Genomic DNA, 12,414 nt, shown 5'->3' on the forward strand with positions numbered 1-12,414 from the left:
TCTTGACATCTCAGGGGCCTCCCTCATGGCAGTAACACTTAGTAGTTCAGGCAAAATATGCTGAAGTCTTAATTCCACTTTTCCCCTCAAATGCCATATCCAAAGGCACTGGTAATTCCTGTTGTCTCTACACCATAGATGCCCTGAGTCCAATTACTTCTTTCATCTAGAGATGAGACTGCTACAGCTTGGTCCAGTTCTTCTTCATCTCTCACCTGGATGGATGCAATAACCTTTCTATCTTCACTCTCCACTGTTCTATGGCCTTAGTAATTTTTTCTAAAGTGTAGATTAAACTATTTCTTCACCTATAATCTTCAAAATTCTCTCCACTGCAACCAGTAAAAAATCTAAACTCTAGCATGTGCTACGAAAATATATGTAACTGGACACCTGTTTACTCCAGCCTTATTACAACTTTTCCCTTCATTTACTCCAGTCACACTGGCCCCCTTTCTCTCCCTCACATTAAACAGGCTTGTTTCCACCCAGGAGAGTTGTATTTGCTATTCCTTCTGCTTGGAATGATCTTCCTCTCCTTCAATGGATGGCTGCCTTCTTTCCATTGATGTTTCAATTCGAGTGTCACCTCTTCTAAGAAGACTTCATTAATGCTAGCCAAGCAAGCCTAAAGTTGATCTATTAAATTACTCATAGCATATATCAGTATCCAAACTCTCACTGATCCATTAACTAAAACACCATCCATTTATTGTCTGCCTGCCCCCACCAGAATGCCTGGCATATAGTGTTTCAATAATTTTTTTAATGACTACTCTTATGCTAGTCTATAAGTTAACACTCCAGAGTTAACTTGGTTGAAGAAAGATTTGGGCAAGATAACTGTCAAAGTCTTTTTTTTATGTGATCATTTACTTGTCCTTGGAAGTAGTATGAAAGTAGGATGCCTGTGTATCATTACATTGTTATCGTTAGAAATCAGGCTGGCCAGCTGCAGTACCTACCCATCTTTCTTTGTTTCTACTTTGATTCTGTGACAGGATTAGTGACAGCAATAATTACCTCAAATGAATAGTTTATACCTAACTGAGAGTGCTTATATTTTAATTTTTGTTCTGCCATTACAATGACAAGCTGTGGGCTTTCTCTGCATTTGTTACACATGCATTGCTTTGGTTTCTGAGACTAAAATGGAATAACCTGGGTGGTGGAAACAATTTATAGTTCTTTAAACCACTATAGTGCCAAACATGTAGCAGGTTCTCTATGACTAGTTTGACTCACTGATGGATTTTCTATGGAGTCACAAATATTTCTTGCCTCACTGAGGCCTTCCTTTCCTCCATGCCTAGCAATGCACTCACCTTCTACTTTATCCATTGTGCTGTTACTTTTAAGTGTTAGCAGTAAGTGGAGGAATAATCCCTCCCATTTCTGATTTACAGAATAGGATGTTACTAAAGTTTTCTTGATGGTAATGACATAAGAACTCTCAGAACTTTTCAACAGAGTCTTAGCTACTGAAGATCCAATAGGATCATATAATTATGTGATCTCTTACAGCATGATTTGCAAAAACAGGAATGCTGGGAGGCCTCAGTCATTGGCAATATAAAGTCACACATTTTTCCTACTTACAAAACTGCTCTTTAAAATCTGATTATGTGCAGATATTAGGTCTATTTTGTTATTATTACACATATGTTTTTATGATTGGCACAATATTTATGTTTTGATTTTTCCTTTCTTGACTAAATTGATCATAGTATAATATATTAATGAAGCAATATATATTACTGAGAGGACAAAAATGTTTAAAGAAAATGCTGCAGTTGAAACTGCAAGTTACTTTTTAAAAAAAATCGTATTGATCAGTTGCTTTGCTGTAATTTAGACTCAGTCATAGGAAAATGCACTCTTTTTGTGTTAAAAGGTTATGTGAACACAAAGGTTATGTGATTTCATTAATTCACTCAGCAAATCACCTTTGATATTATCTTCATAAGCTTTATAAATGCAAGGACAGTGTTCATATGGTTCAGTATTTTTTCTGCAGTGACCAGAGTCCTGGTCCCGAAATCAAGTGCATAAATGCTATGTACAATGTGGAATCTCAGTAATTCCCAGTTGGCAAATTATGAGGATAATAATAAAACCTATATGAGGATATATTTTATTTTTTATGCCATCCCATATATTTCTGTCTCACATGAAAAAGGCATGAAAGTAACACATGAATTTTAGAGTGGTTGATGGTGGTTGAAGGGTATGTTCATTTTCCTGAAGATATTTTTTTTTAATTCTGATTTTCTAAGAAAACTATAAAAGTCTCTCATAGACACATTTACAAACAAGAAACAATGGCATTTAGTTGAATTTTGGGGAATAAGTTTTTGCAGCAAGTATGTCTAGCATGAAGTTAGCAGTCTCAGAACCTTTTGGCTAAATTACATGAGTCTCTTTCTCTTAAAAAGCTAACCAAGTCTCTGTTAGCTTGGTCTAGTCCTGCTATAAAGAAAAGAATAATGTCACATATCTGTCCTATCATTATAACAATGACATAGTGTTAACCTCTTATGGAAGGGGAAAGAAGCATAGATGCCAGATTGAATCCCACTGGCCCGAAAATCTTGCTCTTTCCCTTATACACAATCCCTCCACAAATGCAAAAAGCATGGCTAACTTGCTGTGATCCTTCCCCACATTATTTCAAATGTCCAGAAAGACACTAAATAAAATCAAAAGTTGAACTATTTGAAGGAAGTTCTCTTTCTTTTTATTTTTTTGTTTGAAATCCTGTTTAGCATCCAAGCAGGCTTCTATGATTGACGGTGGTAAATGACAGATAGGGTTCAATAGAGTTCTGTGGTGAAGGGTAAGTATTTTAGTGTCTCTGTGGCCTGATCCAAAGGCTATTCCTAGCAGTTTGTCATTTAGTACAGAGAAGGTTAGTGAGGTCATGTTGATATATGATCTTTTATGCCCTGAACTTATCACTGCAGTTGAACTGGCCCTATAATTCTCATTAACAATGAGCAGTTATTTTTTGATACTAAAGCATAAAATAAAACAATTTTTTTTTTGCTCTATTCTCCAAACTACAATATAAAGAAAAGGCACTGCTTGAAGTTTAAAGTATTCCACCAGAGAAATTTAGGGTATCTTTATTTTTACCCACAGGAGTAAAAAGACTTTAGCGTTCTCAGAAGAAAACCAAATGAGATCACACGAATGAGACTGCTGGTAAGAACTGTCTAAATGTTAACATCACCATGATAAATATCTGTTTTTAATGGAGAATGAGATTACCTTTAAAGATATTCTAGCAGCTCAGCATATATTCCAAAAGGAATACAATTCTCTAAAGGAAGAAAATGCCAAAGAGATGGGAAGGCAATGTGGGATGGGAGAAAGAAATGCCAGCCTAAGAATTAGGAGACCCCAGTTCTAGTTTGCCTAGGTTATGGGCTAAATGATGTGCAGCAAAGACCATAACCTCTCCTTACCTGGTCTTTTCTTGCTTGGATTTTACTAACAGCCTGGAGTGTTTTTGAGTCAGCTGACAAACTTACTAGGTCTCCAAATCCATTTACCCCACAGACCTTTCTATTTTTATAAGTTTCAGCAGCATCTCCAAGAGCATTAAGAATAAAGTTAAATTTCTTAGCAGGCCATAGATATCTTTCAAGGTTTAACCCTTGCTTACCTCTTACTTTGCCCTTCGCCTTCCACTTCCCACCTCCTTCCCCATCCTCTTGCCATCCAGAACTAATGGAGCTTCTGCCCTAACAGCTAGATCTCCATTTTCCCCCACCACTGACCTAACTCTTACTTAATGAGTTTAAGTAATGGCTTACTTCACCTTAATTGCTGCCCTTCCTTTTGGGTTTGGTGCCATCCTTTGTTACATTTTAGCACTTACTGTATTATAATAATCTGTTTACTTATTTGTTCTCCCCCTCCCTTCATCCATTAGACTAACGCTTCTTGGCAAAGGGTAGTAAATGAATAATGAATGCATGAAAATCAACTCTCCTTATTCCTATTATTATAGGGGAAGGGGAGATGGAAGTTGAGTCATTGGTTAATATCATCATCAAGAAATCAAGTCATCATTTTTACCAGGAATTCAAAATTCCTCCCCCTCCCCATTCTGGCTGAATGCTCTGGTGGAAAATAACTAATTAATTAACTGAATTAATTTTAATTCATTAGAATACTAAAATTAATCTTGAAGAAATAGCTCATTCCTTTTACTTTCTAGGCAAAATATCTTGAATTTGACTGCAAATAATAAGTTCCTTTGGGCTAATTTTTCATTCAACCCTGTCTTGGTTCCATGTGATCATGGTTTATATCTGGGCATCACTTATCTCTGCTAGAAAACACAGAGGTAGCCTGGAATAATGGAACAAAATATTTCTCCATGCAAAATCAGAAAATATGGGTTTGAATTTGTCATTTCTTAGTGTGGTGACATTGGGCAACATATGGAATCTTTTGAACCTCGGTCTTCTCTTCTGTAAATTAGGGTAATACCCAGCTTACAAAGTTATGGCAAGTCTCAGGTAAAATGATCCATGATGTGAAAGCACTTCAAAACAGTTAAATGCTAAACAAGTATGCTATTACTCTAACCCTAAACCCAAACTGTCGGTATTGTTTATAAATTGGCCATCCAATCTAACTTCTTCCTAGAGATACTATACCAGGCAAAAAAGACCAATTTGAATTTTATCTCCTCTGCCAAGTAAAAAGAAACCAGAAAATGCCTAAAGAAAGGAGGAAGATCAGTGCATCAAGCAGGCCAGATATAATCCACAACGTAGATTACTGACTTAGGCTAATTGGGAATTCAGAAATAGACATCTCTGCCCTGTATAACTACCCCTTCCCTCAAATATTTCACTCCCTACCCAGACATCTACCTCTAGGAGTGGCACTGTGGGCAACGTAGGGAATTCAGAGTGCAACAAATGTCTCTATAGTGTCTCATATGCTGAAAATGCCTTTGCAATCAATTCTATATATTATGCTTCACAAGGACCTAGAGAGGTATGTTAATATTATCCTTGGATCAGAAAAAGAAGACACCTAGCAATTAAGTGATTTGCCTCACATCATAAAGGGAATTAATGCCGACACCAACATTCAAAGAGGCCTTCTTTGCATGGCAAGGAGAACTCCTTTATTTCTCCAGTTGTAAATTATCCACATTATGACCAGATTTACCAGTCCTCAAGGCAGATGACCTTGAGGTACCATTGAGGTTCTGAGGGGGCATGTATGGACATCTATACAATTATTGCCAGCTTAGCCACTTCCACATAAGTCACAGCTAGGTATAATTTTCAGCGGAAAAAAAATGGCATATAGAAATGAGCCACTGATCTATATATAGTCAGGCAGGTAATACAAAGAAGAGACACAAGGGCAAATCTGTGTTTTGTCTTTAAGAGTCTGATGTTCTTTCTTGGAGACCAGTGATTCTCAAACACTTTATGTATTTCTTAAGGATGGGAGTTAACTGCATTATAAACAATCTATATATAAGAAAGCAATTATATGGGGTTATTACCATTGTTTACCATTATCTTGACTACCGATTCTCATTTCTCTACTCAAGAATATATAGTGAATAAATAAAGTAAAATTGAAAGTTTAAAACATGGAAGTAAATACGAGCTCCCACAGGTGGGACAGGCCTCATGACCAAAATGAATTGATAGAAAGGTATATGTCTCAGTCATTAATCTCTTCACAAGATGTTTACAGTTCTTCTTTCCGACAGGTGGTAGGAGAGTATTTCTCCATCCCCTTTAGAAGACAGGAGTAGAATAGGACTATTCTGACCAATAAAACATGAGCAGAAATGGCACATGTTACCTCTAGGTGAGAGCTTTAACAGTTGGTGTGAAATGTGGGTCTCTTTCTCTCTGCCACCATGTCTGGTGTCTGGGAATGCTCCAGATAGTGGCTGTTCTGTTTGTCTGGTCCTGGACTAAGACCAAGAGGAACACAGGAGTACCCAAGCCACGATGGATATGTAGCATGAGAAAGAGAAAAACATATATTATAAACCACTTAGATTGGAGGGTTGTTTGTAATCAAAGCATAACATGTACTGTCCCTATGAGACAATTCACCTGATTCAAAAAGAACGAAGGCACTAAAGGAGTAAGAATAGCAAAGCATAAGAAGAGGCACACAGTGAATGGATGCCCACAAACCTAAAGGGAAAAGTAGAATGCAAAGTGCCTGAGGGAAGATAAACAAGACAGTAGAGAAGTTATTTCATTGGGGTGAGTCAGCCAAAGTCTTTCCTTACACAGATGGCAACACTGGCATGGTGGTTGGACCACCATTGGGAGACTCATCCATTTGATAGATGACAGAACTTTTGTTCTGATAAAATGACAGAATCTGATAAATTCTTGACTTCCAGAAAATAATGTGACCTTTCTTTTAAAACCAACAATGTGGTCTTTCAAAAGTTGGGGAGGCAGTGAGGGGAACTGCAAATTGAAATTAAACTGCCTCAATAAGGAAGAACTGTGTAATGTTAAGGACGACATGAAAAACCTAGGAGATTAAGTAGCAACCAACATAGGGAGAGCACTGCACACAGAATTGCACTCTGGCTTTTAGAGAAGCGAATATGAAAGATTTAGAGAAGAGATGTTTGTGATATCCTAATTATAAATTTTAAAAGGGTTTGGAACTCTGGCAGGATGGGAAGATGTAGCATATTCGATTACAATAATGTCACAAATAATCCTGATTAGGAGCCCTCAATCTTTGCTGGATACTACATGCTTCACCAATTCACTCAACAAATGTTTATCGAGTAACTACTGGGAGTTAGAAATTATGTCAAAATGTTGGGGTTCAAAGAGGACATCGGTCCTGCCCTCAGGAAATTTACAGTAAAGCAAGAGAGATAAACAATAAAGAAGTAATCCCAGCACTTTGGGAGGCCAAGGTGGGTGGATCTCAAGGTCAGGAGTTCGAGACCAGCCTGGCCAACGTGGTGAAACCCCGTCTCTACTAAAAATACAAAAATTATCCAGGTGTGGTGACATGTGCCTGTAATCCCAACTACTCAGGAGGCTGAGGCAGGAGAATCACTTGAACCTGGGAGGCAGAGGTTGTAGTGAGCTGAGATCGTGCCATTGCACTCTAGCCTGGGTGATAGAGCGAGACGCTGTCTCAAACAAAACAAAACAAAACAAAAAACAACAAAAAAACCCCAAATAAACAATGAACAGACAAGCCCCCAGTAGCATTTATTAAATATTTAGTATTCATTAGTGATTATGACTGTACCTTTACCTGATTTTTTCCCCTAACTATAAGCCTCTAGATAGGAGTAAACAGGAGAAACTGAGGTACAGAGAAATGAAGTAATTTAGCCCTACATTTATACAGTAATTGTCCAAACTATGACAGAAAGTCAATCTTCTATGATTTCAATGTCTGTATTCTTTCAACCATACTTTGATGCCTTTCATATCTAACTTTGAGATTACATATACTGTTTTTACATTTTAAAAATGTTTGTTTGTGTGTGTGTGTGTCAAATGAACAATAGATTTATCTCACACACACAAAATACTTCTTTATGTGATTATTTTGGTCATTTTTTTCAGTTCAATTGGAAAATAGTTATAGAAAATCAGGGGACATTAATGATTTATAGGCTATGATTTGAGAACCTTTCTAGTAAGTCACATGGAAGATACAAAGTTGCTTTTCAGAAAAGAGTCTAAAAATACTTAACAGAGAAAAAAAGGATACTCTTAGAGAAAAATAACAAAATCCTCTCTAAAAATACAAGCAGCGATCAAATTGGTTTTACAAATGTATAGGTGAGGGTAGAAATTTCTTATTTTTAAGAGGATTTTGTTCTTTTTCTTTAGGGCTTGAATTCCACGAATTAAAAAGGGAGGTCTTACATATTTCTTTTTTCAGAAGTCCCAGTAATGTACACCTATAATTGGAGGAATTTTGGCATCTGAGAATATAACTCAGCATTTATTATAAGCCAAACAGCTAAATTGATTTTAGCATTCTGAAAGAATAATGCACCTTTGGTGCTGAATTGCTTCCCTATGAGCATTGAGCCAAATATTAATGTACATTTGAAAGGAAACAAAAAACTTTCAAACTCTAATGTACCTCAGGCTTATAAATCGGAATCCAGTCACTTTAAATTAAGTTGGATTTCTTGAAGCAAAAGTACTCTTATTATTTTTGTATCACTGTTCTGACCCACAGTTTATACATCACATAACAGTGTTCTAAGCTTTTCAAATACAATAGAAATCTCCACGTGGGAGGTTTCTGTGATATTGCTCGCTCCACCTAACACAAGCAACCACCACAGTGTCAACTCAACTCCTAGGACGTCCAAAAGACAGGTGATATTTATTCCACTCAGAGTTCTTTCTGTAATGCAGTGCATCAAGGACAAATTTACTGCCTGTTAATTCTTTTACATATTTTTTGCATTAAAGAAAAATTTAAATTTCTTAATAAGCAGAAAAAGGAAAAATGTATAATCTAATTACCTAACAAAAAAATTCGTAATATCTTGGTTTGTGACTTTCCAAACCCTTTTCTTTGTAGATAAATAAAATTTTCTTTTTATAAAAAATACAATACTAGTATTTATTACCTTATTTTTTCACTTAATCACATGTTAAAAGAATATTTACAAATAATTTAACATAGTTGTATAGTATTAGTGCATGGCTTCCCATATTTTTAAAAAAACAACCACTATATTTGAATATTTAAGTTGTCTCCAATATTTTGTTATTATCACATCATTCCTTAGCATATCTGCCATAAAACAAATTGAATGCTTATTTTTATTTATTTATCTGTATATTTGTTTATTTTTAGCAAATGTTAAAAATAACATTTTGGAGGTGGGAATACAATTTTGGGTGATAAGGAGTTAATGAATATTAGATCTTAGTTCTGACAGCGTGTCCTACCTTCTTCCTGCTGGAAGTCCTGTCCCAGGCCCCACCTGGGTGCTAGATGCCAGGGGCTGCTACCTTCTATGCCCTTGCTTCGCTCCTTGTCGAGACTGGGGCTCTTCCCTGACCCAGTCCAGACATCACCCCCTGTCCCTGGGGATGAACCTGTCTTGCATAATACTTGAAGGGAAGGTCCAGCTGGGATTGTCTGTCACTCTGCTTAGCCAGCCTTGCTAAGCTGACAGTTTCCAGAATGTGTGATGAGCCCTTAGAGTCATGCTTTGGTACCTGGAGCCCTCAGGAGCCACTCTGCAGGATACCCATATCATCCTTCGAGGCTGACCTTTGGGGGCTGTGCATAAAGATTTCATCATTCACATAAGCATTCATTAGTTCACCTATCACACAATTTAGTGAGATCCTACTTTTCAGTAGATTTTGTCTGGGTCTGGAGACACAAGTGTGAATAACATAAACTCTACCCTCATGGGGTGGGGCTAAATTTCAGAACTCCCAGGGAATTCTGAGCCAAGAGAGAAGGTATTTATGGCATCCAGTTAGAAAATCTCTGGAATTCTAAATTTTCAACAGGGTGGTAGATTACATTTAGTTTGGAACAATTGTGGCATTAGGTATTTTTATTTCAATGATTTTCCCTCTTACATTCATAGCAATCCTTGTTAATTCAAGATTGGAAGAGAATAATTCACCTAGGATGTGAAACCTACCCTTCTGTTAACATATGTTACAAATACACTGCAATGTGAAGAACCAACTATGCCTCCACCATGTCCACTTCCCTACCTTGGAGGAGTGTGTGTGTTATAGGTAAAGTGTGAGGACAGAAGCAAGGAACACAGGGATGACTTGTAGGTCATAACATTATTGTTTTAAACAAGATTGTAACATTTGATACTCTGAACTTCCAATCTGCAGTGATATTTATTGTTGGATACTGAATCATTAAGCCAGTGAAAACTTTTCTCTTATTTCAATGTCAAGTGTATATACAGATAGTTTTTTGTTTGTTTGTTTGTTTGTTTGAGACGGAGTTTCACTCTTGTTGCCTAGGCTGGAGTGCAATGGTGCAATCTCAGCTCACCGCAAACTCCACCTCCTGGGTTCAAGCGATTCTCCTGCCTCAGCCTTTCCAAGTAGCTGGGATTACAGGCATGCACCACCGCACCAGGCTAATTTTGTATTTTTAGTAGAGACGGGGTTTCTCCATGTTGGTCAGGCTGGTCTAAAACTCCCAACCTCAGGTGATCTGCCCACCTTGACCTCCCAAAGTGCTGGGATTACAGGCGTGAGCCATCGCGCCCGGCCATACAGATTGTTTTTACACTGCCCAGGCTCAACACTCAAAGTTGGAAGAGACCTCAAATATCTTCTAGCCCAAGACATTCATTGTAGAAATGAGAAAACTAAGCCAACACTAAATGGCTTGAGGTTTTCCCACTTCAGAATTTGAATGTCCAAAAGCAGTTAAGAGATGTCTGACTAAAAACTGAACAGAACAAAGTATATACCCAAGAGGATAATTCTTTAAAAAGTATCAAGAAAATGAAAATAAAAATGAATAATTGTCCAATTAAATAAAATCCCAACTTTTAAGCCACACATTCAAGGTCCATTTTTTGTCTTTCCTAACATAAGGTCTCCTTTCCAGTCAAGTCACTTTTTGAATGCAAGCATATAGATCCACAATCCCATTCAGCATGCTAATCCATGACTTGACCTGCTTCATGCCTAGTTCAGAAATTCAGCCTGCCTTCCAGACAAGTGGGTCCTATAGCTATGAATCTTTGGCTAACATGTACTCTGTATGGAACACATACTCACTTGCAAGTATAAATGTTACTTTGGAAATTTAATAATTCTTTGCATATGTTGGGGTATTTGGTAACTCCAAGATAATTTTTTTTTTTCTTCCAAGATTTTACAACCCTGTGAACTTCTCAGGATGTACTACGGAGGAGAATTCACTGTTGCTCCATGTATTTCTTTTTTCAAGAATTATATAAGGATACCAGCTCTTTCACTGATCTTTACCATGATCATTATCACATCCACTTTCTAAGGCTGAGGTCAAAGCTGGCAGTGCCCTTAACATCTCCCTTCCACCAAGAGGTATCTTGCCATAAAGATCTTCCTCCCGTGGTTTCAAGTTGCCTCTGGTATGCTTCTGAACTCCCTAGCTTTGATTTTTCCCATTGCAGTCCCTGCCTTTCTGTCCAGCTCTTGCTGTGACTGACAACCACCATGGACCTGATACCTTAGACCCCTGTTCTTCCTGATGTTGCACTAAATGACTGGGCTGACAACCCCATACAATCCCAGCTCCTGAGTCCCAACCCAGGTCAGACCTGCCCTGGACCTCAGAGGGAATATGGAACCCTGGAATGCAGGGTGTGCCAAGGATGCATTTTGGCCAGACTGAAACTCCCAAGGCAGCTTATCAATTTCTTTCATTTCTCTCAGTCTATAGCTTCTTATTCTACAAGGGCTTCAACTAACCACACCCATTCCCTGGCGCCCAACCACATATGTGACTAAAATAATACGTGAGGTTTTTGTGTTTTGTTTTTATTTTTGCCTATATCAATCAGACATTTAGGTGAATACATTTTGGAAGTATCCTAGCTTATATTAATACTTTTCCATTACTATGGTTCAGTTTTTTGGTAAGCAGCTCTGTCCAGGATTAGCTCTTTTTTTTTTTTTTTTTAATCAAATGGGACCAGCTAATGAAAATAAACCTTGATAACCAGAGGAAAAAAAATACACAAAGGATTTAACATTATTATCCTGCTTTCTTGGTCCATGAGACAAAGTAACTGAAATCTCTCTTTTAGATCGTATTATTAACAATCAGATATCGATTTTCAGGTTTACATTGTTTTGGGTCATTTGTTGTATTTCTCTCCAGAAAACTGCTTGATGGTAATAAAGAAAATATTCTATAAAATGAGCAGTAAGATGCAATGTTTCAAAGCTTGATCCATGGGGTGAGTCTAGTTGTGTGGCATAAGCAATTTGCCTAGGTGGCTACTTTTGCTGGAAATCTCTTAAGAAAAGCAGCCAGGATATAAGTTTATATATCTTGGGTTGTCATTAAACTCAGTCTGGGGAAAGCAAATAAAATATCATTGATTTTTTCTCTGGAAGATGTGATTTTCCACTGAAATATGTAAAATAAAATATGTTCAATAAATTAAATGATTTTTTTAAAATACAAAACACTTCTGAAGTAGAAATATTTTTAGAAAGAATTACAATTTGAGCTTTCTAGCATCACATATCAAGAGCAATCTAACATATGCCTTTCAATTAGGAAAAGCATATACAACTTAAAAACTTTTATGTTTTTCAGTAGAAATTTCCTTACCAAGTCTTAAAATTCAAAAGGTGCATAGTAAAGGTCACTTAAAAATGTTTGAATATTCTGAGAAAATTATTTGCAAAA

General features: G+C 37.0%; 1 protein-coding gene across 6 annotated transcripts in view; it reads right to left on the reverse strand.

Annotated features, from left to right (window-relative positions):
• HS3ST5 (heparan sulfate-glucosamine 3-sulfotransferase 5) overlaps window positions 1-12,414 on the reverse strand; it is a 286,511-nt gene that overhangs the window by 57,340 nt on the left and 216,757 nt on the right. Inside the window, exon 1 of one of the 6 annotated variants that reach the window (XM_063813366.1) lies at window positions 8,964-9,052. The exons of the other annotated variants lie outside the window; for them this stretch is intronic. The gene's annotated coding sequence lies outside the window, so the exon portion shown is untranslated. Of the gene's footprint in view, window positions 1-8,963; window positions 9,053-12,414 lie in introns of those variants that run through there. 6 annotated transcript variants of the gene reach the window in all.

The sequence above is a fragment of the Pan troglodytes genome, chromosome 5 (genome assembly GCF_028858775.2).
Source record: "Pan troglodytes isolate AG18354 chromosome 5, NHGRI_mPanTro3-v2.0_pri, whole genome shotgun sequence".
Taxonomy (NCBI): Eukaryota; Metazoa; Chordata; class Mammalia; order Primates; family Hominidae; genus Pan; species Pan troglodytes.